Below are 23,989 nucleotides of genomic sequence, written 5' to 3' on the forward strand. Positions count from 1 at the left end.
TTGAAACGTCGCTGATATCGTCAAACTCTCGACGGAAATGTGCAATTTGGGTCCGATATAGTGCAGAACGACACAAACCGGAGCAAAATCGGGCAAGGAAGTGCGTTTACAGCGAGAAATGCTTCAAATCGGGCTGTAATTGCTGAACCGTCGCTGATATCGTCAAACTCTCGACGGAAATGTGCTACTTGTGTCCGATATAGTGCAGAACGACACAAACCGGAGCAAAATCGTGCAAGGAAGTGCGTTTACAGCGAGAAATGCTTCAAATCGGGCTGTAATTGGCTGATCCGTCGCTGATATCGTCAAACTCTCGACGGAAATGTGCTATTTGGGTCCGATATAGTGCAGAACGACACAAACCGGAGCAAAATCGTGCAAGGAAGTGCGTTTACAGCGGGAAATGGGTCAAATCGGGCTGTAATTGTTGAACCGTCGCTGATATCGTGAAACTCTTGACGAAATGGGCTACTTGCGTCCGATATAGTGCAGAACGACACAAACCGGAGCAAAATCGTGCAAGGAAGTGCGTTTGCAGCGAGAAATGGGCCAAATCGGGCTGTAATTGTTGAACCGTCACTGATATCGTCAAACTCTCGACGGAAATGTGCTATTTGGGTCCGATATAGTGCAGAACGACACAAACCGGAGGCAAATCGTGCAAGGAAGTGCGTTTACAGCGAGAAATGTCTCAAATCGGCTGTAATTGTTGAACCGTCGCAGATATCGTCAAACTCTCGACGGAAACGTGCTACTTGGGTCCGATATAGTGCAGAACGACACAAGCCGGAGCAAAATCGTGCAAGGAATTGCGTTTACAGCGAGAAATGTGTCAGATCGGGCTGTAATTGTTGAACCGTCGCTGATATCGTCAAACTCTCGACGCAAATGTTCTACTTGGGTCCGAAGTAGTGCAAAACGACACAAACCGGGGCAAAATCGTGCAAGGGAGTGCGTTTTCAGCGAGAAATGGGTCAAATCGGGCTGTAATTGTTGAACCGTCGCTGATATCGTCAAACTCTCGACGGAAGTGTGCTTTAGGCCCGATATAGTGCAGAACGACCCAAACCGGAGCTAAATCGTGCAAGGAAGTGCGTTTACAGCGGGAAATGGGTCAAATCGGGCTGTAATTGTTGAACTGACGCTGATATCGTGAAACGGGTGACGGAAATGTGCTATTTGCGTCCGATATAGTGCAGAACGACACAAACCGGAGCAAAATCGCGCAAGGAAGTGCGGTTACAGCGAGAAGTGTGTCAAATCGGGCTGTAATTGTTGAACCGTCGCTGATATCGTCAAACTTTCGACGGCAATGTTCTATTTGGGTCCGAAATAGTGCAAAACGACACAAACCGGGGCAAAATCGTGCAAGGGAGTGCGTTTTCAGCGAGAAATGGGTCAAATCGGGCTGTAATTGTTGAACCGTCGCGGATATCGTCAAACTCTCGACGCAAATGTGCTATTTGGGTCCGATTTAATGCAGAACGGCACAACCGGAGCAAAATCGTGCAAGGAGTGCGTATTCAGCGAGAAATGGGTCAAATCGGGCTGTAATTGTTGAACCGTCGCTGATATCGTCAAACGCTCGACGGAAATGTGCAATTTGGGTCCGATATAGTGCAGAACGACACAAACCGGAGCAAAATCGGGCAAGGAAGTGCGTTTACAGCGAGAAATGCTTCAAATCGGGCTGTAATTGCTGAACCGTCGCTGATATCGTCAAACTCTCGACGGAAATGTGCTATTTGTGTCCGATATAGTGCAGAACGACACAAACCGGAGCAAAATCGTGCAAGGAAGTGCGTTTACAGCGGGAAATGGGTCAAATCGGGCTGTAATTGTTGAACCGTCGCTGATATCGTCAAACTCTCGACGGAAATGTGCTATTTGGGTCCGATATAATGCAGAACGACACAACCCGGAGCAAAATCGGGCAAGGAAGTGCGTTTACAGCGAGAAATGGGACAAATCGGACTGTAATTGTTGAACCGTCGCTGATATCGTCAAACTCTCGGCGAAAATGTGCTATTTGGGCCGATATAGTGCAGAACGACAAAAACCGGAGCAAATCGTGCATGGGAGTGCGTTTTCAGCGAGAAATGGGTCAAATCCGGCTGTAATTGTTGAACCGTCGCAGATCATCGTCAAACTGTCGACGGAAATGTGCTATTTGGGTCCGATATAGTCCCAGAACGACACAAACCGGAGCAAAATCGTGCATGGGAGTGCGTTTTCAGCGAGAAATGGGTCAAATCCGGCTGTAATTGTTGAACCGTCGCAGATCATCGTCAAACTGTCGACGGAAATGTGCTATTTGGGTCCGATATAGTCCAGAACGGCACAAACCGGAGCAAAATCGTGCAAGGAAGTGCGTTTTACAGCGAGAAATGGGTCAAATCGGGCTGTAATTGTTGAACCGTCGCTGATATCGTCAAACTCTCGACGGAAATGTGCTACTTGCGTCCGATATAGTGCAGAACGACACAAACCGGAGCAAAATCGTGCATGGGAGTGCGTTTTCAGCGAGAAATGGGTCAAATCCGGCTGTAATTGTTGAACCGTCGCAGATATCGTTAAACTGTCGACGGAAATGTGCTATTTGGGTCCGATATAGTGCAGAACAACACAAACCGGAGCAAAATCGTGCAAGGAAGTGCGTTTTCAACGAGAAATGTGTCAAATCGGGCTGTGATTGTTGAACCCGTCGCTGGTATCGTCAAACTCTCGACGCAAATGTGGTATTTGGATCCGAAATAGTGCTAAACGACACAAACCGGAGCAAAATCGTGCAAGGAATTGCGTTTTCAGCGAGAAATGTGTCAGATCGGGCTGTAATTGTTGAACCCTCGCTGATATCGGTCAAACTCTCGACGCAAATGTTCTACTTGGGTCCGAAGTAGTGCCAAACGACACAAACCGGGCAAAATCGTGCAAGGGAGTGCGTTTTCAGCGAGAAATGGGTCAAATCGGGCTGTAATTGTTGAACCCTCGCTGATATCGTCAAACTCTCGACGGAAATGTGCTATTTGGGTCCGATTTAATGCAGAACGGCACAAACCGGAGCAAAATCGTGCATGGGAGTGCGTATTCAGCGAGAAATGGGTCAAATCGGGCTGTAATTGTTGAAACGTCGCTGATATCGTCAAACTCTCGACGGAAATGTGCAATTTGGGTCCGATATAGTGCAGAACGACACAAACCGGAGCAAAATCGGGCAAGGAAGTGCGTTTACAGCGAGAAATGCTTCAAATCGGGCTGTAATTGCTGAACCGTCGCTGATATCGTCAAACTCTCGACGGAAATGTGCTACTTGTGTCCGATATAGTGCAGAACGACACAAACCGGAGCAAAATCGTGCAAGGAAGTGCGTTTACAGCGAGAAATGCTTCAAATCGGGCTGTAATTGCTGATCCGTCGCTGATATCGTCAAACTCTCGACGGAAATGTGCTATTTGGGTCCGATATAGTGCAGAACGACACAAACCGGAGCAAAATCGTGCAAGGAAGTGCGTTTACAGCGGGAAATGGGTCAAATCGGGCTGTAATTGTTGAACCGTCGCTGATATCGTGAAACTCTTGACGGAAATGGGCTACTTGCGTCCGATATAGTGCAGAACGACACAAACCGGAGCAAAATCGTGCAAGGAAGTGCGTTTACAGCGAGAAATGTCTCAAATCGGGCTGTAATTGTTGAACCGTCGCAGATATCGTCAAACTCTCGACGGAAACGTGCTACTTGGGTCCGATATAGTGCAGAACGACACAAGCCGGAGCAAAATCGTGCAAGGAATTGCGTTTACAGCGAGAAATGTGTCAGATCGGGCTGTAATTGTTGAACCGTCGCTGATATCGTCAAACTCTCGACGCAAATGTTCTACTTGGGTCCGAAGTAGTGCAAAACGACACAAACCCGGGCAAAATCGTGCAAGGGAGTGCGTTTTCAGCGAGAAATGGGTCAAATCGGGCTGTAATTGTTGAACCGTCGCTGATATCGTCAAACTCTCGACGGAAGTGTGCTTTAGGCCCGATATAGTGCAGAACAACACAAACCGGAGCAAAATCGTGCAAGGAAGTGCGTTTTCAGCGAGGAATGGGTCAAATCGGGCTGTAATTGTTGAACCGTCGCTGATATCGTCAAACTCTAGACGGAAATGTGCTATTTGGGTCCGATATAGTGCAGAGCAACACAAACCGGAGCAAAATCGTGCAAGGAAGTGCGTTTTCAACGAGAAATGTTTCAAATCGGGCTGTGATTGTTGAACCGTCGCTGGTATCGTCAAACTCTCGACGCAAATGTGGTATTTGGATCCGAAATAGTGCTAAACGACACAAACCGGAGCAAAATCGTGCAAGGAATTGCGTTTACAGCGAGAAATGTGTCAGATCGGGCTGTAATTGTTGAACCCTCGCTGATATCGTCAAACTCTCGACGCAAATGTTCTACTTGGGTCCGAAGTAGTGCCAAACGACAAAAACCGGGGCAAAATCGTGCAAGGGAGTGCGTTTTCAGCGAGAAATGGGTCAAATCGGGCTGTAATTGTTGAACCGTCGCTGATATCGTCAAACTCTCGACGGAAATGTGCTATTTGGGTCCGATTTAATGCAGAACGGCACAAACCGGAGCAAAATCGTGCATGGGAGTGCGTACTCAGCGAGAAATGGGTCAAATCGGGCTGTAATTGTTGAAACGTCGCTGATATCGTCAAACTCTCGACGGAAATGTGCAATTTGGGTCCGATATAGTGCAGAACGACACAAACCGGAGCAAAATCGGGCAAGGAAGTGCGTTTACAGCGAGAAATGCTTCAAATCGGGCTGTAATTGCTGAACCGTCGCTGATATCGTCAAACTCTCGACGGAAATGTGCTACTTGTGTCCGATATAGTGCAGAACGACACAAACCGGAGCAAAATCGTGCAAGGAAGTGCGTTTACAGCGAGAAATGCTTCAAATCGGGCTGTAATTGCTGATCCGTCGCTGATATCGTCAAACTCTCGACGGAAATGTGCTATTTGGGTCCGATATAGTGCAGAACGACACAAACCGGAGCAAAATCGTGCAAGGAAGTGCGTTTACAGCGGGAAATGGGTCAAATCGGGCTGTAATTGTTGAACCGTCGCTGATATCGTGAAACTCTTGACGGAAATGGGCTACTTGCGTCCGATATAGTGCAGAACGACACAAACCGGAGCAAAATCGTGCAAGGAAGTGCGTTTGCAGCGAGAAATGGGCCAAATCGGGCTGTAATTGTTGAACCGTCACTGATATCGTCAAACTCTCGACGGAAATGTGCTATTTGGGTCCGATATAGTGCAGAACGACACAAACCGGAGGCAAATCGTGCAAGGAAGTGCGTTTACAGCGAGAAATGTCTCAAATCGGGCTGTAATTGTTGAACCGTCGCAGATATCGTCAAACTCTCGACGGAAACGTGCTACTTGGGTCCGATATAGTGCAGAACGACACAAGCCGGAGCAAAATCGTGCAAGGAATTGCGTTTACAGCGAGAAATGTGTCAGATCGGGCTGTAATTGTTGAACCGTCGCTGATATCGTCAAACTCTCGACGCAAATGTTCTACTTGGGTCCGAAGTAGTGCAAAACGACACAAACCGGGGCAAAATCGTGCAAGGGAGTGCGTTTTCAGCGAGAAATGGGTCAAATCGGGCTGTAATTGTTGAACCGTCGCTGATATCGTCAAACTCTCGACGGAAGTGTGCTTTAGGCCCGATATAGTGCAGAACAACACAAACCGGAGCAAAATCGTGCAAGGAAGTGCGTTTTCAGCGAGGAATGGGTCAAATCGGGCTGTAATTGTTGAACCGTCGCTGATATCGTCAAACTCTAGACGGAAATGTGCTATTTGGGTCCGATATAGTGCAGAACAACACAAACCGGAGCAAAATCGTGCAAGGAAGTGCGTTTTCAACGAGAAATGTTTCAAATCGGGCTGTGATTGTTGAACCGTCGCTGGTATCGTCAAACTCTCGACGCAAATGTGGTATTTGGATTCGAAATAGTGCTAAACGACACAAACCGGAGCAAAATCGTGCAAGGAATTGCGTTTACAGCGAGAAATGTGTCAGATCGGGCTGTAATTGTTGAACCCTCGCTGATATCGTCAAACTCTCGACGCAAATGTTCTACTTGGGTCCGAAGTAGTGCAAAACGACACAAACCGGGGCAAAATCGTGCAAGGGAGTGCGTTTTCAGCGAGAAATGGGTCAAATCGGGCTGTAATTGTTGAACCGTCGCTGATATCGTCAAACTCTCGACGGAAATGTGCTATTTGGGTCCGATTTAATGCAGAACGGCACAAACCGGAGCAAAATCGTGCATGGGAGTGCGTTTTCAACGAGAAATGTTTCAAATCGGGCTGTGATTGTTGAACCGTCGCTGGTATCGTCAAACTCTCGACGCAAATGTGGTACTTGGATCCGAAATAGTGCTAAACGACACAAACCGGAGCAAAATCGTGCAAGGAATTGCGTTTACAGCGAGAAATGTGTCAGATCGGGCTGTAATTGTTGAACCCTCGCTGATATCGTCAAACTCTCGACGCAAATGTTCTACTTGGGTCCGAAGTAGTGCAAAACGACACAAACCGGGGCAAAATCGTGCAAGGGAGTGCGTTTTCAGCGAGAAATGGGTCAAATCGGGCTGTAATTGTTGAACCGTCGCTGATATCGTCAAACTCTCGACGGAAATGTGCTATTTGGGTCCGATTTAATGCAGAACGGCACAAACCGGAGCAAAATCGTGCATGGGAGTGCGTATTCAGCGAGAAATGGGTCAAATCGGGCTGTAATTGTTGAACCGTCGCTGATATCGTCAAACTCTCGACGGAAGTGTGCTTTGGTCCCGATATAGTGCAGAACAAAACAAACCGGAGCAAAGTCGTGCAAGGAAGTGCGTTTACAGCGAGAAATGGGTCAAATCGGGCTGTAATTGTTCAACGGTCGCTGATATCGTCAAACTCTCGACGGAAATGTGCTATTTGGGTCCGATATAGTGCAGAACGACACAAACCGGGGCAAAATCGTGCAAGGGAGTGCGTTTTCAGCGAGAAACGGGACAAATCGGGCAGTAATTTTTGTACCGTCGCTGATATCGTCAAACTGTAGAAGGAAATGTGCTATTCGGGTCCGATATAGTGCAGAACAACACAAACCGGAGCAAAATCGTGCAAGGAAGTGCGTTTTCAGCGAGAAATGGGTCAAATCGGGCTGTGATTGTTGAACCGTCGCTGATATCGTCAAACTCTCGACGGAAATGTGCTATTTGGGTCCGATATAGTGCAGAACGACACAAACCGGAGCAAAATCGTGCAAGGAAGTGCGTTTACAGCGGGAAATGGGTCAAATCGGGCTGTAATTGTTGAACCGTCGCTGATATCGTCAAACTCTCGACGGAAGTGTGCTTTAGGCCCGATATAGTGCAGAACGACACAAACCGGAGCAAAATCGTGCAAGGAAGTGCGTTTACAGCGGGAAATGGGTCAAATCGGGCTGTAATTGTTGAACCGTCGCTGATATCGTGAAACTCTCGACGGAAATGTGCTATTTGGGTCCGATATAGTGCAGAACGACACAAACCGGAGGCAAATCGTGCAAGGAAGTGCGTTTACAGCGAGAAATGTCTCAAATCGGGCTGTAATTGTTGAACCGTCGCAGATATCGTCAAACTCTCGACGGAAACGTGCTACTTGGGTCCGATATAGTGCAGAACGACACAAGCCGGAGCAAAATCGTGCAAGGAATTGCGTTTACAGCGAGAAATGTGTCAGATCGGGCTGTAATTGTTGAACCGTCGCTGATATCGTCAAACTCTCGACGCAAATGTTCTACTTGGGTCCGAAGTAGTGCAAAACGACACAAACCGGGGCAAAATCGTGCAAGGGAGTGCGTTTTCAGCGAGAAATGGGTCAAATCGGGCTGTAATTGTTGAACCGTCGCTGATATCGTCAAACTCTCGACGGAAGTGTGCTTTGGTCCCGATATAGTGCAGAACAAAACAAACCGGAGCAAAGTCGTGCAAGGAAGTGCGTTTACAGCGAGAAATGGGTCAAATCGGGCTGTAATTGTTCAACGGTCGCTGATATCGTCAAACTCTCGACGGAAACGTGCTATTTGGGTCCGATATAGTGCAGAACGACACAAACCGGGGCAAAATCGTGCAAGGAAGTGCGTTTACAGCGGGAAATGGGTCAAATCGGGCAGTAATTGTTGAACCGTCGCTGATATCGTCAAACTCTCGACGGAAGTGTGCTTTAGGCCCGATATAGTGCAGAACGACACAAACCGGAGCAAAATCGTGCAAGGAAGTGCGTTTACAGCGAGAAATGCTTCAAATCGGGCTGTAATTGTTGAACCGTCGCTGATATCGTGAAACTCTTGACGGAAATGGGCTACTTGCGTCCGATATAGTGCAGAACGACACAAACCGAAGCAAAATCGTGCAAGGAAGTGCGTTTACAGCGAGAAATAGGCCAAATCGGGCTGTAATTGTTGAACCGTCACTGATATCGTCAAACTCTCGACGGAAATGTGCTATTTGGGTCCGATATAGTGCAGAACGACACAAACCGGAGGCAAATCGTGCAAGGAAGTGCGTTTACAGCGAGAAATGTCTCAAATCGGGCTGTAATTGTTGAACCGTCGCAGATATCGTCAAACTCTCGACGGAAACGTGCTACTTGGGTCCGATATAGTGCAGAACGACACAAGCCGGAGCAAAATCGTGCAAGGAATTGCGTTTACAGCGAGAAATGTGTCAGATCGGGCTGTAATTGTTGAACCGTCGCTGATATCGTCAAACTCTCGACGCAAATGTTCTACTTGGGTCCGAAGTAGTGCAAAACGACACAAACCGGGGCAAAATCGTGCAAGGGAGTGCGTTTTCAGCGAGAAATGGGTCAAATCGGGCTGTAATTGTTGAACCGTCGCTGATATCGTCAAACTCTCGACGGAAATGTGCTATTTGGGTCCGATTTAATGCAGAACGGCACAAACCGGAGCAAAATCGTGCAAGGGAGTGCGTTTTCAGCGAGAAATGGGTCAAATCGGGCTGTAATTGTTGAACCGTCGCTGATATCGTCAAACTCTCGACGGAAATGTGCTATTTGGGTCCGATTTAATGCAGAACGGCACAAACCGGAGCAAAATCGTGCAAGGGAGTGCGTATTCAGCGAGAAATGGGTCAAATCGGGCTGTAATTGTTGAACCGTCGCTGATATCGTCAAACTCCCGACGGAAATGTGCAATTTGGGTCCGATATAGTGCAGAACGACACAAACCGGAGCAAAATCGGGCAAGGAAGTGCGTTTACAGCGAGAAATGCTTCAAATCGGGCTGTAATTGCTGAACCGTCGCTGATATCGTCAAACTCTCGACGGAAATGTGCTATTTGTGTCCGATATAGTGCAGAACGACACAAACCGGAGCAAAATCGTGCAAGGAAGTGCGTTTACAGCGAGAAATGCTTCAAATCGGGCTGTAATTGCTGAACCGTCGCTGATATCGTCAAACTCTCGACGGAAACGTGCTACTTGGGTCCGATATAGTGCAGAACGACACAAGCCGGAGCAAAATCGTGCAAGGAATTGCGTTTACAGCGAGAAATGTGTCAGATCGGGCTGTAATTGTTGAACCGTCGCTGATATCGTCAAACTCTCGACGCAAATGTTCTACTTGGGTCCGAAGTAGTGCAAAACGACACAAACCGGGGCAAAATCGTGCAAGGGAGTGCGTTTTCAGCGAGAAATGGGTCAAATCGGGCTGTAATTGTTGAACCGTCGCTGATATCGTCAAACTCTCGACGGAAGTGTGCTTTGGTCCCGATATAGTGCAGAACAAAACAAACCGGAGCAAAGTCGTGCAAGGAAGTGCGTTTACAGCGAGAAATGGGTCAAATCGGGCTGTAATTGTTCAACGGTCGCTGATATCGTCAAACTCTCGACGGAAATGTGCTATTTGGGTCCGATATAGTGCAGAACGACACAAACCGGGGCAAAATCGTGCAAGGGAGTGTGTTTTCAGCGAGAAACGGGACAAATCGGGCAGTAATTTTTGTACCGTCGCTGATATCGTCAAACTGTAGAAGGAAACGTGCTACTTGGGTCCGATATAGTGCAGAACGACACAAGCCGGAGCAAAATCGTGCAAGGAATTGCGTTTACAGCGAGAAATAGGCCAAATCGGGCTGTAATTGTTGAACCGTCACTGATATCGTCAAACTCTCGACGGAAATGTGCTATTTGGGTCCGATATAGTGCAGAACGACACAAACCGGAGGCAAATCGTGCAAGGAAGTGCGTTTACAGCGAGAAATGTCTCAAATCGGGCTGTAATTGTTGAACCGTCGCAGATATCGTCAAACTCTCGACGGAAACGTGCTACTTGGGTCCGATATAGTGCAGAACGACACAAGCCGGAGCAAAATCGTGCAAGGAATTGCGTTTACAGCGAGAAATGTGTCAGATCGGGCTGTAATTGTTGAACCGTCGCTGATATCGTCAAACTCTCGACGCAAATGTTCTACTTGGGTCCGAAGTAGTGCAAAACGACACAAACCGGGGCAAAATCGTGCAAGGGAGTGCGTTTTCAGCGAGAAATGGGTCAAATCGGGCTGTAATTGTTGAACCGTCGCTGATATCGTCAAACTCTCGACGGAAATGTGCTATTTGGGTCCGATTTAATGCAGAACGGCACAAACCGGAGCAAAATCGTGCAAGGGAGTGCGTTTTCAGCGAGAAATGGGTCAAATCGGGCTGTAATTGTTGAACCGTCGCTGATATCGTCAAACTCTCGACGGAAATGTGCTATTTGGGTCCGATTTAATGCAGAACGGCACAAACCGGAGCAAAATCGTGCAAGGGAGTGCGTATTCAGCGAGAAATGGGTCAAATCGGGCTGTAATTGTTGAACCGTCGCTGATATCGTCAAACTCCCGACGGAAATGTGCAATTTGGGTCCGATATAGTGCAGAACGACACAAACCGGAGCAAAATCGGGCAAGGAAGTGCGTTTACAGCGAGAAATGCTTCAAATCGGGCTGTAATTGCTGAACCGTCGCTGATATCGTCAAACTCTCGACGGAAATGTGCTATTTGTGTCCGATATAGTGCAGAACGACACAAACCGGAGCAAAATCGTGCAAGGAAGTGCGTTTACAGCGAGAAATGCTTCAAATCGGGCTGTAATTGCTGAACCGTCGCTGATATCGTCAAACTCTCGACGGAAACGTGCTACTTGGGTCCGATATAGTGCAGAACGACACAAGCCGGAGCAAAATCGTGCAAGGAATTGCGTTTACAGCGAGAAATGTGTCAGATCGGGCTGTAATTGTTGAACCGTCGCTGATATCGTCAAACTCTCGACGCAAATGTTCTACTTGGGTCCGAAGTAGTGCAAAACGACACAAACCGGGGCAAAATCGTGCAAGGGAGTGCGTTTTCAGCGAGAAATGGGTCAAATCGGGCTGTAATTGTTGAACCGTCGCTGATATCGTCAAACTCTCGACGGAAGTGTGCTTTGGTCCCGATATAGTGCAGAACAAAACAAACCGGAGCAAAGTCGTGCAAGGAAGTGCGTTTACAGCGAGAAATGGGTCAAATCGGGCTGTAATTGTTCAACGGTCGCTGATATCGTCAAACTCTCGACGGAAATGTGCTATTTGGGTCCGATATAGTGCAGAACGACACAAACCGGGGCAAAATCGTGCAAGGGAGTGTGTTTTCAGCGAGAAACGGGACAAATCGGGCAGTAATTTTTGTACCGTCGCTGATATCGTCAAACTGTAGAAGGAAACGTGCTACTTGGGTCCGATATAGTGCAGAACGACACAAGCCGGAGCAAAATCGTGCAAGGAATTGCGTTTACAGCGAGAAATGTGTCAGATCGGGCTGTAATTGTTGAACCGTCGCTGATATCGTCAAACTCTCGACGCAAATGTTCTACTTGGGTCCGAAGTAGTGCAAAACGACACAAACCGGGGCAAAATCGTGCAAGGAAGTGCGTTTTCAGCGAGAAATGGGTCAAATCGGGCTGTGATTGTTGAACCGTCGCTGATATCGTCAAACTCTCGACGGAAATGTGCTATTTGGGTCCGATATAGTGCAGAACGACACAAACCGGGGCAAAATCGTGCAAGGGAGTGTGTTTTCAGCGAGAAACGGGACAAATCGGGCAGTAATTTTTGTACCGTCGCTGATATCGTCAAACTGTAGAAGGAAACGTGCTACTTGGGTCCGATATAGTGCAGAACGACTCAAGCCGGAGCAAAATCGTGCAAGGAATTGCGTTTACAGCGAGAAATGTGTCAGATCGGGCTGTAATTGTTGAACCGTCGCTGATATCGTCAAACTCTCGACGCAAATGTTCTACTTGGGTCCGAAGTAGTGCAAAACGACACAAACCGGGGCAAAATCGTGCAAGGGAGTGCGTTTTCAGCGAGAAATGGGTCAAATCGGGCTGTAATTGTTGAACCGTCGCTGATATCGTCAAACTCTCGACGGAAGTGTGCTTTAGGCCCGATATAGTGCAGAACAACACAAACCGGAGCAAAATCGTGCAAGGAAGTGCGTTTTCAGCGAGGAATGGGTCAAATCGGGCTGTAATTGTTGAACCGTCGCTGATATCGTCAAACTCTAGACGGAAATGTGCTATTTGGGTCCGATATAGTGCAGAACAACACAAACCGGAGCAAAATCGTGCAAGGAAGTGCGTTTTCAACGAGAAATGTGTCAAATCGGGCTGTGATTGTTGAACCGTCGCTGGTATCGTCAAACTCTCGACGCAAATGTGGTATTTGGATCGGAAATAGTGCTAAACGACACAAACCCGAGCAAAACCGTGCAAGGGAGTGCGTTTTCAGCGAGAACATTTCTTAACATTTTGCCATAGCTCGCATCGTTTCCGAGATATTGGCAGATATATCTGAAGGAGAGGGGCCTCAAAGACATATTTCGAGATATTTCTTCTCCTTGTTGTGCTTCTTCTGCACTGCTAAGCTGGAAGTGGCATTTGCAACTCGGAATAGTGCAGTATTATCTCAAAGAAAGGGGCCACGGTGTTTCTGTATCTTTATTATGTTGGTGCGGCTTCGGAACTTTTAAATATCTCGATATATCTCGAAAACTACGCATCTGGTAAGAAAATATTATAGAACATAAATAGTAGGAAACTGAATTTCTTACAAGAAAGGTCTCTTAACATTTTGACAATGCTCGTATCGTTTCCGAGATATTTGCGGATATAGCTCAAGGAAAGGGGCCTCAGGGAAATATTCCGAGATATTTCTTCTTCTTGTTGTTCTTCTTCTGCACAGCTAAGCTGGAAGTGGCATTTGCAGCTGGTAGCAGTGCAGAGTTATCTCAAAGAAAGGGGCGACGGTGTTTCTGTATCTTTATTATGTTGGTGCGGCTTCGGAACTTTTAAATATCTCGATATATGTCGACACTTTCGCATCTGATCAAAATATATCATAGAACATAAATAGTAGAAAACTTAATTTCTTACAAAAAAGGTCTCTTAACATTTTGCCAAAGCTCGTATCGTTTCCGAGATATTTGCAGATTTATCTTAAGGAAAGGGGCCTCACGGTTATATTCCGAGATATTTCTTCTTCTTCTTGTTCTTGTTCTGCACAGCTAAGCTGGAAGTGGCTTTTGCATCTGTGGGAAGGAATCAGTATATTACGTTATATCTAATGTAGATATGGTAATAATGATATTGTTATTAAATGTACATTACATATGGAATCTAGATATAGTACCAATGATATTGTCGTTAAATGAACATTGATCTGTCTGAATGAATCTGTATATGACATTATATCCAATGTAGATATAGTAACAATGATATTGTTATTAAATGTACATTCATCTGTGGGAATGAATCAGTATATTACGTTATATCAAATGTACATATAGTACTAATGTTATTGTTATTAAATGTACATTGATCTGTGGGTAGTAATCATTATATTACATTATATCTAATGTTGATATAGTACTAATGATATTGTTATTAAATGAACATTTATCTGTGGGAATTAATCAGTATATTACATTATACCGAATGTAGATATGGTACCAATGATATTGTTATTAAATGTACATTGATCTGTGGGAAGGAATCAGTATATTACATTACATCTAATGTAAATATAGTAATAATGATATTGTTACTAAATGTGCATTGATTTGTGGGAACGAATAAGTATATTACATTATATCGTATGTAGATATAGTACTAATGATATTGTTATTAAATGTACATTGATCTGTGGGAAGGAACCAGTATATTACATTATATCGAATGTGGATATAGTGCTAATGATATTGTTATTAAATGTACATTGATCTGTGGGTAGCAATCAGTATATTACATCATATCTCATGTGGATATCGTAATAATGACATTGGTATTAAATGTACATTACATATCTATTGTAGATACAGCAGTAATCATATTGTTATTAAATGTATATTGATCTGGGGGAATGAATCGGTATATTACATTATGTCGAATGTAGATATGGTACCAATGATATTTGTTATAAAATGTACATTGATCTGTGGGAAGGAATCAGTATATTACAGTATATCTAATGTAGATATGGTAATAATGATATTATTTTTAAATGTACATTACATATCTAAGGTAGATATAGTACTAATGATATTGTTATTAAATGTACCGGGTGTAAAAAAATTAAATGTCACGACTTATATGGGGTGATTCTACACCTCTGGATCGGTGGAGATCTATCAAAGAAAGCGACCGCAAAATTGACCTTTACCCCTAATTACAAGGTCAAATATTTTTATTGGCTTATCGTATAGTGCTCATCGAGGGGATAAAAAGTCTGAAAGGAACCATGTGCCGGAAATCAACCCTTCTCCTAGAAAAAAGCCGTCAATGTTTCCATATACGTTAATGCATTAAACGTTAAGTCGCCCGGTACCCCTCTCCAGTGATCTTGGAATCATACGAATTTCATCGTATAGGACCATTCTTGAATTTCAATCACAATGCCAGCATAGAGGAAGGGTAAATTCTAAGAGAGCATATTTAAAAAGACAAAATAACTACTGTGTCTAAATGAAAATAAAAATGAATTTAATCGAAACATTCGTAATATAATATAATATAATACAAGTATGATAAGTAATATAATATATAAATAACAATAATAATAAAAATATAGTATAAAATAATTATATAAAATAATAATATATAATATAAGATAATAATATTAAGATAATAATAATAATAAGTAATATAATAATAAATATAATAAGATAATAAATATTTGATGCAGTCCTTTGCGTAATAATTAACTGATGCATTAACTGCATAACTGCGATGTGTTAACGAACTATGAAATGATAAAACTAAACATTTACCTTGCGTTTATATTCAAAGTGCAAAACTTCAGTGAATTAAATTCATTTTTATTTTCTTTTACACGCAGTAGTTATTTTGTCTTTTTAAATATGCTCTCTTAGAATTTACCCTTCCTATATGCTGGCATTGTGATTGATATTCAAGAATTGTCCTATAGGATGAAATTCGTATGATTCCAAGATCACTGGAGAGGGGTATCGGGCGACTTAACGTTTAATGCATTAACGTATATGGAAACAGTGACGGCTTTTTTCGAGGAGAAGGGTTGATTTCCGGCACATGGTTCCTTTCAGACTTTTTATCCCCTCGATGAGCACTATACGATAAGCCAGTAAAAAAATTTGACCTTGAAATTAGGGGTCAAGGTCCATTTTGCGGTCGCTTTCTTTGACAGATCTCCACCGATCCAGAGGTGTAGAATCACCGCATATAGGTTGCGACATTTAATTTTTTTACACCCTGTACATTGATCTGTCTGAATGAATCTGTATATGACATTATATCCAATGTAGATATAGTAACAATGATATTGTTATTAAATGTACATTGATCTGTGGGTAGCAATCAGTATATTACATTATATCTCGTGTGGATATCGTAATAATGACATTGGTATTAAATGTACATTACATATCTATTGTAGATATAGTAATAGTTATATTGTTATTAAATGTATATTACATGATATCTTAGGTACTTATAGTAATGACATTGTTAATAAATGTATATTACATTATATCTCATGTACATATAGTAATGACATTGTTCTTAAATGTATATTACATTATATCTCATGTACATATAGTAATGGCATTGTTATTAAATGTATATTACATTATATCTCATGTAGATATAGTAATAATGACATTGTTATTAAATGTATATTACATATCTGATGTAGATATAGTAACAGTTATATTGTTATTAAATGTATATTACATATCTGATGTTGATATAGTAACAGCTATATTGTTATTAAATGTATATTAAATATCACAACATTAAATATCAAATGTAGATATGCCAATAATGATATTCTTGTTAAATTTATATTATTGTACATTATAGCTCATGTAGATATAGTAATAACCACAGTGTTAGTAAATGTGTATTCCATATCAGTTGTAGATATAGTAACAACTATATTGTTATTGAATGTGTAATACATTATATCTCATATAGATAGAGTAATAATGACATTATTATTCAATGTATATTACATATCTAATGTAGATATGCCAATAGTGATATTTTTGTTAAATGTATATTACATTATATGTCATGTAGATATTAAATGTGTAATACATTATGTAGTAATAATGACATACAATAGTTATTAAATGTATATTACATATCTGATGTAGATATAGTAACAGTTATATTGTTATTAAATGTATATTACATTATATCTTAGGTACTTATAGTAATGACATTGTTCATAAATGTATATCACATTATATCTCATGTAGATATAGTAATAATGACATTGTTATTGAATGTATATTACATATCAGATGTAGATATAGTAACAGTTATATTGTTATTAAATGTATATTACATTATATCTCATGTACTTATAGTAATGACATTGTTAATAAATGTATATTACATTATATCTCGTGTACATATAGTAATGACATTGCTATGAAATGTATATTACATTATATATCATGTAGATATAGTAATAATGACATTGTTATTAAATGTATATTACATTATATCTCATGTACATATAGTAATGACATTGTTATTAAACGTATATTACATTGTATCTCATGTAGATATAGTAATAATGACATTGGTGTTAAATGTATATTACATATCTGATGTAGATATGGTAACAATTATATTGTTATTAAATGTACAGTACACTATATCTCATGTAGATATAGTAATAATGACATTGGTATTAAATGTACATTGATCTGTGGGTAGCAATCAGTATATTACATTATATCTCGTGTGGATATCGTAATAATGACATTGGTATTAAATGTACATTACATATCTATTGTAGATATAGTAATAGTTATATTGTTATTAAATGTATATTACATTATATCTCATGTACATATAGTAATGACATTGTTAATAAATGTATATTACATTATACCTCATGTACATATAGTAATGACATTGTTATTAAATGTATATTACATTATATCTCATGTCCATATAGTAACGACATTGTTATTAAATGTATATTACATTATATCTCATGTAGATCTAGTAATAATGACATTGGTATTAAATGTATATTACATATCTGATGTAGATATGCCAATTATTATATTCTTATTAAATGTGTATTACATTATATCTCATGTAGATATAGTGTTACGCCCTGGCGGAAAATTTGAAATCTATTCGCCTTTCGTCCCTTATCAAGCCCTTTAGGGTTACGAGAATTTCTCATGTAAGTGGCGTACGGGCGGGTGTTTCGGTTTTCCGCCAATCTTTCCATTCCTCTTCGACTTTGTACATTCTTGTCAAGCCTTTCGAGGTTACGAGGATTTCTCTTGCAGGGGTGTACAAGGAAGAGTTTGAGTTTAATTCTTTTGTATTTTTGACTTCTTCTATCGCTTTCTCTTCTTTACCTGCTCTACCCTGGAATCGTGTATCTTGTCAAGCCCGTCGGGGTTACGAGAATTTCTCATACGAGGTACACGAGGAAAGGTCGTTTCTGTTTCCTTCTTTTCAATAGTTTACGTGACTCTCTTTGAAACTATCGTCGCCAGCCATAGTAATATAATACAGTAAATACAGCACACAAAAACTCGGGCTAGCTCGAGAGAGAGAGAGAGCCGTAGCACTATAGCAGCGCTACGCAGTTCGCCAGTGCTTCGCATTCCGGGAATTCCTCTGCTAACTGCGTTGAAACGCGAAAACCGTAATAATTCTTTTGTTAGAAAACTCTTTCTCTCTCTATTGCACAAAGCGTCAGCCAGTCCAACAAGGATCACTATTACCTGATCGGAACGATAGTGTGAAAGAGGGGATGGATGATTATGAATTTAAACGATGAAAGTATGAACGGAGAACCCTTATAAATGCGAACGTCGCGAACGTTCGACCGCCGTTCGAAACTCAAGGGTCGTACGAAGCAATAAACACTATTGTATCGAAAATTCTAAAAACTGCCTAGCGATAACGGCAAATTTTGAACAAAGGAACGTTCTCGAAGGAACGTTCGCCAGGTTATTGTCGTGATCGAGCGTCTGGGTAGGCGGCGTAGCCGCCTGCTCTGCCGCACCGAAGCTTGCGCTTATATCGGCGGTGGAGGGGAGCGTTTTTTACCACTGCGGAGGGTCACGTTCATAGGTGTTGGGAACGGCGCGCCTGGAAAAACCCCTTCTTCGCCACTTAAGGTTCATCAGAAGGGTAGACCGTCCCATTCGGGAAGCGACCCACTTAGCCGTTTGGCCTGGGAAACTGTGCAGGCACAGAATCACAGGCGAAACGTTGCCCAGCGGGAACCAACGTGGAGGTGGGGTCGCCAGTGCAAGACTCGGTCTCTTGCGGGCGCGCGTTGCTTCGCGCGGATGTCCGTTTTGTGCACCTGCGCGGTTTCCCGCACAGGCCCGCGATGCCAAAACGGGATTCCATGGGTGTCCGTTTGCCGGTTCTTACTGGCGGTGCTGTGTCGTCATGCCCTCTGGTTCAGTGTTGCGGCTTTCGGCGTCGTGCCGATGTGTCACTGTTGTCCCTGGTCTTGTCTAGTCATCGCCCTTGTTATCCTGCGTTCTGTGGTTGATGTGATCGTGGTGCGCGTCGGCCGCTGTGTTGTGTTTGTGTGGTCAGGCGGTGGTGTTCGATATTCGATTGCCTGTCTGTGTTTCAGAGCCTGTGTAGCGAATGCCGTGAACTCCTCAAAGGGTCCTTTCCGTACGAGGTCCTTCAGCCTGCATGGCCATCGAACTCCGGCTGCCTCTAGTTTCTGCACAAGTGCCATTCTGAATTGGCCTAGGATTTGACATTCATAGATTACATGTTCGATTGAGTCCGGTAGCTACTACTGAGTAGTAGTAGTAATATGCTTTCCTTTATGTTCTCAAAGAATTTGTATGTTGTTCTTCCTTTGCTGGAGTGATGCCACTTGTTTTGCCATTGGTTTCGTGTTTCCACTTCAATTGAGTTTCGGAGTTGGTCGAGTTGCGATTCGTCCGGAGCTGCTCCTTGCGGATTGTATGTTAAATTTCCTAGTTTGAAGTGCATGTTGTGTTTCAGGAGGTAGATAGCGCGCCTCTCACTGATCAGAAGGTCGATGGGGGTAGCTGCTGCTATGACCGTTAGTGCGTCGAAAGAAATCGTCCTTTAGGCTCTCGTGGCTCGCACGAGAACGTATCTCTGTGCTTGCTTGAGAGTTTTTGTGTGCCAGGCGTTTAGCTTATCACCCCATCCTGCTGCTGCGTAGGTGATTATGGGAACGAAGATGCCTTTGTATAGGGTCATCATGTTCTTGTGTGTAATTCCCCAGTGTGCCTTCGCTATGTGTGAGAGTTTATTAAAAATTGTTTTGCTCTTATTAGTTATGTGTTTTATGTGGGGGGTTATGTTGAGTCTGGTGCCGAGGTGAACTCCTAGGTATTTGACTGTGGTTGCCATTTTCATCGAGCTCTGTCCGATTTTAACCGTTGGAGGCCGCTTTGTATCCACGAAACCTTTCAGTAGTATCATTTCGGATTTGGTCGGTGATAATTGCAGTTTTTGTTTGCGGCACCAACTCATGATGCATTCCACCACGCGATTTGCCAATTCTTCTATGGATTTCATTGAGTTCTCCGGTATCAGGACTATTAGGTCGTCGGCGTACGCGATAATTTGGTATCCGGCTGCTTCTAGTGTGTTAAGTAAGTCGTCGAAAATAAGGTTCCAGAAACATGGCCCTAGGATAGAACCCTGCGGACAGCCCTTGTTAACTGTTTTGCCGTGTTCAGCGTTGTTATTGTTGCTGATTATAACTGTTCTTTCAGAGAGATAACTTTGTATGAGACTATAGATGTTCTTTGGGCAGCCGCATTTCTTTAGGTTCAGCAAGATCGACGGCCACCAGACGTTGTCGAATGCTCCTGCGATGTTGAAGAGTAGCGCGATTACGTATTTCTCTTGGGTTTGGCTTACTGCCTCGCGGAGTTTAACTATCGCGTCCTCGGTCGATTTTCCTCGCCTGAAGCCGAACTGCCGGTTCAATGATTGAGGGTGTGCGCTAAGGAGGGGTTCTAATCTCTGGGATATTAGCTTTTCCAATACCTTACTTAATATCGGCAAAAGACAAATTGGTCTGTATGATTTCGCGTTGGTCTTGTCCTTGTCCTTACCTTTCAGGAGTACTCTTATCATACCCTTTTTCCAGATTTTTGGGAACGTTCCGACCGTAAGGCAGACGTTTAGGAACTTGGTGAGCGCGAATTTCATCGTGGGCCATGCTTCCTTGATGATTTCTGTTTCTATTAAGTCATGCCCTGGAGCTTTCCCGTTTTTAAGTTTCCTGATGACTGTCTCTACTTCTTGAATGCTGAAGCGCGGGGTAAGTTCGGTCTCTGGGGCGGCGTTTACTTCTTCACGTACGGTTCTATGCCAAGCCGTCTCCTCGGTTGTGTCATCGTCTGGAATAAGGGTGTTAAGTAATGCTGCCATGGTGTGTTCTGTGGTGGTTGTCTGGGTTGTCCCGTTTTTAATCGTTTCATATACTGTTTCCGTCTGTATCTTGTCTGTTTTCATTTTGTATATTATACCCCAGGGGTTGGAGTTCCCTTCCTTTGATACGAATTCTCTCCAGTTTAAGTTCTTTGCTTCCCTGATTTTGCTTATGTACTTATTCCGAAGCGTCCGGTAGTGTGCTTCCAATGTTTCTTTGCGATGACTGTTTTGATTTGCTTGGTAGGCACGCCGAGCTGCTCGTGACTGCTTTTTTAGCGTGGTTAGCTCTTTTGTCCACCATGGTGCTGATTTTGGAAAACGCGTCTTTCTCGGAATGGAGGCATTACTGGCCGATGTGATGATGCTCTCTAGTTCGGTTGCGATGGTGTCCGGGTCCATAATTTCCTCGTCGTTCCGTGGGAGGTTGCTGTTTTCCATTTGTTCATCGAGGACCTCAAGGAATCTGTCCCAGTTTGCTCGCTTCGTATTATATCTGGAGGATTTTGTAGTTCTTGTGGCGGTGTCTGGTCCTGAGGTGTTTATGCTAAACGTGATTAAATTGTGATCACTTGATGTGCTATCCTCGTGGATTTTCCAGTGTTGTATTCGGTTACAGGAGGCTGAGTTGGCAAGGGTGACGTCTATGTTTGATGTTCCTTGGATGTTACTATAGGTAAAAGTGCTTGATGGCTTGTTTACTATGTATAGATTATGTTGTGCGATCAGGTGTTCTAATTTCTCTCCTCTTTCGTCCGTGTCGCTGCCGTGCCACAGTTGGGATTTCGCATTTACATCTGCGCATACGACAACGTTTCTGCCTTTTAGATGTTGGAGGACTCTGTCGAGGTGCTGTATATAGGGCTCTATTTCTTCCGACCATTGGAAGTATGCGTTAACTATGTATACACTGAGTTGTTTTCCGGTGACTTCAACGCAAATACAGTGGGTGTTAGATAGCTGCTCTATCTTTAATACTGTATAATCTCTGTTCGGTACGGCTATGGCAACGTGGATTTTGTCCACGGAGGCAATTCGTGAGAACCGTTTGTTGTCGGTTACAATTTTAGTGGCTGTTCCAAGGCCTGGAATGGTGTCGTTGTAGCAGTACGGCTCTTGGATTGCAATGACATCGATTTTTCTGCTAGACATTTCTTCTCTTAGCTCATCCATGACGATTCTTGAGTGATGAGCGTTTATTTGTGCTATTCGTAGGTGGGTAGGGTGCCGTGGTGAGGTTTCTGGGGTGATGGTAGTGTCCTGAGTCTGTCTGTTTGTTAACCTATTCCTGTCCATAGTCAATCTTGGAAGCGTGCATTCTTAGTGCATTTTGGTATGCGGGGCAGTCTCTCGATCTTGAAGAATGTTCACAGGGCTTCCCTGCTCTCTTGCAGTTTATGCATCGCGACTGGTCTTTTTCAGCAGTGCAGTTTTTCTGCGAGCGGCCGTTTTCTCCGCAGTGACCACAGGTTTCTAACGTCGCTTTGCAGTATTTGGATATGTGTCCAAAAGACTAACACCTGTAGCACCTGTTTACGGTTAGGAAGTCCTGCACGTAGCAGGCGTGCCATTGTACGTAGATCCGTCCTTCTTTAATGACCTTTTTTCGCACTTCAGGGCTGACTTCTGGTACCCAGTCAGTTGTTTCCCTTCCCTTGATTCCTGTTTTGAACATTAATTTGAAGTGCTCGTGGAAGTTGTCCTTTGCGTAACTGTCGAGGTTCTGGAGGCGTACAGCTGCTGTTATATCTTTTTCTTGAAGTGTCGTCGGTATGCCTTTGATAAGGATTCTGGGCCTTAATTTTGTGGGGACGCCGACTGTCAGACCGGCAGCTTTTAGTTTCTCCTTAGGTCCTTTTCCGTTTTGGTTTCGATGAGTACACCTCTGTTGCTGATTTTCCGGACGTTCACGATTTTCAATTTTTCCTTGGTTGGCGCCATGGAGGAAATTATTACCTTCTTGGTCTCGTCGCTGTCTTCTATTTTACTGTTCTCATTGGGAAATATGGTCACAATATGTTTTTTCTGGGATTTCGCAGTTTCCAGGTTGGCGGCTGCGTTTGTGCGGAGCATTTCGGCATACGTGGGCTGCTGTTTTCTGGGCTTGCTGAGTTCCGTAATGGTTTTGACAACGCTGTTCAGTTTCGCGTCCATTGCGCTTATTCGCTCGTCAATGGCATTTGGTGAGGCGAGTTTCTGCTTCAGCGCAGCGTTTTCGGTTTCCGCCTCTCGTACTATCTCGCAGAGCTGTGCGGCCATCTTCCTTGCCAATTTGAGGTCGCTTAGATCGCGTGCCTTGCGAAGGAATTTTAGTAACTCCTTCGTAGAGTCGAGGAGTCCTTTACTCTCATCCGGTTGGGCCTGTTCTTCGTCGTTGGAGCTGCTGATAGTGTGTTTTCTCTTTGTTTTCGTTGTCCGCGTGATGATCTCAGAGTCGGATGAATCCGGTGGCTCCTCTTTCCTCTTCCGTGTTCTTTTCACTGCTGTGAAGTTTTCATCTTCTACTTCCATGTTTCCGGCGTTTCTCTCTCCAAGCTTTGCTTGTATGTTCTGTTTGTGGCCAGACTGACAGTATCAGCTGACCGCGGCTAGGCTGCGGAGAAAGCAGCCAATCGTCGATCTAGAGCTCCGGTTCCGCTTCTTCGTTAGCCAATGCGATGCTCCGTCTCCCGTTGGAACGAGCCAATCAGAGAGCAGTGTTCAGTTGGTAGCAGCAGTGCCACCGTCGCTCGGTGGCGTTCCGGTAGCGCGTTTCAATATGGCGGCCAAGATGGCGGCCAAGATGGCCGGCTAACCTGGATGCACAATACACAGAGAAATAATCGAGATTTTTCTGAGTACTTACTTTTTAACGATGTTCTGGTGCCTTCAATCAGTTTGCTGCTGTTCCCACGTGTGCTGGCAGGTTGTGTTCTGGTAGAACACTAGCCAGTTCTGTGAAGA

Source organism: Osmia lignaria, chromosome 11 (genome assembly GCF_051020975.1).
Source record: "Osmia lignaria lignaria isolate PbOS001 chromosome 11, iyOsmLign1, whole genome shotgun sequence".
In the NCBI taxonomy this organism is placed as follows: Eukaryota; Metazoa; Arthropoda; class Insecta; order Hymenoptera; family Megachilidae; genus Osmia; species Osmia lignaria.